Genomic DNA, 3,836 nt, shown 5'->3' with positions numbered 1-3,836 from the left:
TATCCCCTTATCACAGTTCAGTCCCACTTGAGTATCTGTAGCCACTGTTTCGATATAACCATATTCTGAAAGCCAACTGAGTGTCCAACAGCAGCAAAGGTCCTCATTAGGATAGACATGCTTGTGTCAATAATTAGTAAAGTTTGGTTTTTAACTGCATTTTTTTGTCAGTTGGGCTGGGGAGAGCTGGACAGCTGGAAGTGAGCTTCCCAAGCATTTTCTGTTTTGTTTTTGTTTTTTTGTATCACTTTTCCACTTGTGAAGCGCAACACCCCACCACCAAGTGCAGCTGCAATTTCTGACACTTTGAAGCATCAAGAAGGCCAATCTGACCCTTCACCACTCCTCCTATGAGTGCGCCTGCCACAGGTTGGGCTGCCAGCTTGTATTTTTCAGCCTTCCCCCATGTTTTGGTTCCCTCTTCAACATTCACAGCAGCACTGTTGACATGGTCTTCAGTGCTGTCAATCTTCTCCTGCTGAAAATTCACTAGGAGAGAGAAATCAGTGGGACCAGTTGGTTAAGTTCATTTAAGTCCGCTTCTAAGGTCTCCCATGAGTCTGCAGTATTTTAATCTTGAGGCATTTCAGGCAACGCATACATCTGAGTCATACTCTGAGGATCAGCTTCATCTTCAGTAGTATGAAATGTTGTCAGTCATGGATCTAAAGAAGGCTGTAATAAAGTTTCTTCATCATTAAATTGTTTCTTAAGTTCTTCAACAGATGCTAGATGGAGTTGGAAAAATCCTGCTGTTGCAGCTGACGCGTTTTCAACAGAATCTATCATTCTCTTTAGAAGTCTTAGGTCACCCTTTTGGACTTTAAAACAAAGCGTCTCCATTCCTCCAATATTGCAGCAGAGTTGCTGAACTGTACGTCCTGCATTGACATGCTCTTCATGTACTGGTCCCATGTTCAGCACCTCTAATATTTCTCAATATTTATCTGGCACTTTCGTAACATCTCCAGGTCTGTTGGGATTGCCATTTTAGTAAATTTCTGGATAGCTGGTTCAGGAAGGCATAATTTCACTTTTTCTTCATCTTCAGACATGCTTAAAATATGTTGTGCTTCTCCTATTTGCAATAACTGTCTTCTCCACTTATGCAGAAAAACCTCCCACAACGGTGCTTGAGGCATGGCACAGATATGGGGGCCAAAACCAAGTAATTTTGAAAGTATTCTATTGACATAGAAGGTGGTTTAAATGCACAAATCATAAAGATACTCTTCTCATATACAGCCTCAGTTTTTGACCATTGAATACTCTGTAAATGATCCAAACATGTCTTTAGTCTGTTATTTAAAAAACCCAGATATAAAGAGCTACAACGATCTGTATTTATTTGTCAGTGTCAGCTTCTTTATAATCAATTTTCCTAATTCCTAGATATTAATTTTCTACCCTCCATTTCTCTGACTTGAAAATCTTGACTGTCCCTCTTTTAGTAAAAATAATGATCGATAACAATATTTTCATTTATATTAAAACAATAACTCAAAATGCACTGTTGTTCCTCAGCACTTAGCATAGTACCTGGTACATAACATTTTTCAATAAATTTTTGAATATTAAAAAATATCATTATCTAAAATATCTCAAATGCTAAAGGAGTATTAAAAGCCTATCCCATTCTACCTCCATCCTGTACCAATTCACTGTACTGAAATTATTAGAAATGTTCACACTTCAGAATGTCAGTGGTTGCAACCACTCTACCTTGCTGATGTCTTGTCATCTTGCTGGTAAGTAATCTAATTTCAAAATTTTATTTTGAGAAAAATGGAGCTGAATCCAAAGAGAACTCTTACAGCCACTAGATAATAGGGCTATCTCATCAGTGGGATAAAGTAATATGCCAGTTTCTGTCAGTCACTGATGAAGAACTGAGTACAGAATATATTAGATCTTTGGTGCCATTATTCTGCTACACAGATGGGTACAAGAGGCCATTAACAGCTTTCAGGCAAGAAATACTGGTATTTGAGTGAAAGTTAGCTTGTATAAGGGACTTCTCTGGTGGTTCAGTGTAAAGAATCCACCTGCAAATCAGGAGACACAGGAGACATGGGTTTGATCCTTGGGTTGGGAAGATCCTCTGGAGAAGGGCATGGCAATCCATGCCAGTAGTCTTGCCTGGAAAATCCCAGGGACAGAGGAGCCTGGCAGGCTACAGTCCATAAGGTTGCAAAGAGTCAGACATGAATGATGAGACTTAGCACGTTTGCACATAGCTTATGTAAAATGAAGTATTGTAGTTCTTCAGTGGTTTCATCTATTTTCTACAACTATGCTGCTGCTGCTGCTGCTAAGTCGCTTCAGTATGTCCGACTCTGTTCGACCCCATAGACAGCAGCCCACCAGGCTCCTCCGTCCCTGGGATTCTCCAGGCCAGAACACTGGAGTGGGTTGTCATTTCCTTCTCCAATGCATGAAACTGAAAAGTTAAAGGGAAGTCGCTCAGTCGTGTCCGACTCTTAGCTACCCCATGGACTGCAGCCAACCAGGCTCCTCCATCTATGGGATTTTCCAGGCAAGGGTACTAGAGTGGGTTGCCATTGCCTTCTCAGTCTACAACTATGATATGTGTTGAAAAGATTTAGAAATTTCCAGGGAATGAACCACCCATTTCTCATTTGTATTCTTCCAATCATCCAAAGAAATAATGATTATCATTTTAGATCTAATTTTTCAGAGAAAATCAAAGGGCAAATGTTTTTATCTCATTATATTAGCTAGTATACACTTGTGAAAAGTGAAAGTGTTAGTCACTCTGTCATGTCCTACTCTTTGTGATCAAATGGGCTCTAGCTAAACAGACTCTTCTATCCATGTAATTCTCCAGGCAAGATTACTGGAGTAGATAACCATTCCCTTCTCCAGGGGATCTTTCACACCCAGGGATTGAATCCAGGTCTTCTGCATTGCAGATAGATTCTTTACCATCTGAGCCACCTAGGAAGCCCAGTGTACACTTGTAATCTAAATCAAATAGGGATACTTCAAAAGAAGAGGATGTTAAAGGATAATAGTGCTCATTAATATGGAGGCAAGTATTATAACAAAAATTTATAAAGTTAAAAATTGAAGCATGTAGAAAAGCATACAGAAAATCTAGATGACTAAATAGAATAAATATAATTTGGTTTAATGTTTGATGTTTATTAATAAGGGAAGTAATTTATCACTTTAACACAAAAGGAGAAAATAAAATGTATCCTCATCTCTAAAGAGGATAAGGCAAAAGAGGATAAGGCTATATTTCAACCATCTACTACAAAGCAACTTTAAATAATGAAAACAGAGCATTTTCTGGTTTCTTACAGTCAATGATTATGTGAGCAACTCAAATATAAACAAACAAAATTAGTTTGTTTCATATATTTTTAAAATCTCAAAGAAAAATTGATATTCTCATGTCTTTATAAATAAATTACAGGTATATAGGAAGAAATAGTCTTTCAAATGATATTTTCATAAAATAGAAGAAGAGGAACCCCTTCCAACTGATTTAATCCACATTAAAATAATAATAACTTATAAGAACATTACAAAAATAAAAAAATTCTTAATGAATTCAACATATGTTTCTCATAATATTAGCAATCCATTCAAACTCAAAAGGATGACATGTCATATTTTACTGCCGCTGCTGCTGCTAAGTCACTTCAGTGGTGTCGGACTCTGTGCGACTCCATAGATGGCAGCCCACCAGATTCATCTGTCCTTGGGATTCTCCAGGCAAGAACACTGGCGTGGGTTGCCATTTCCTCCTCCAATGCATGAAAGTGAAAAGTGAAAGTGAAGTCGCCCAGTCGTGTCCGACTCTTAGC

The 3,836-nt window shown here is 38.2% G+C and overlaps 1 pseudogene; it reads right to left on the bottom strand.

Annotated features, from left to right (window-relative positions):
* Nucleotides 1-133: 133 nt before the first annotated feature.
* LOC104993373 lies at nucleotides 134-1,055 on the bottom strand (annotated as a pseudogene).
* Between the last annotated feature and the right edge of the window lie 2,781 nt (nucleotides 1,056-3,836).

The sequence above is a fragment of the Bison bison genome, unplaced genomic scaffold (assembly GCF_000754665.1).
Source record: "Bison bison bison isolate TAMUID 2011002044 unplaced genomic scaffold, Bison_UMD1.0 scf7180017864238, whole genome shotgun sequence".
In the NCBI taxonomy this organism is placed as follows: Eukaryota; Metazoa; Chordata; class Mammalia; order Artiodactyla; family Bovidae; genus Bison; species Bison bison.
The sequence above is the reverse complement of the archived record's forward strand: the minus strand, read 5'-3'. Positions and strand labels throughout refer to the sequence as shown.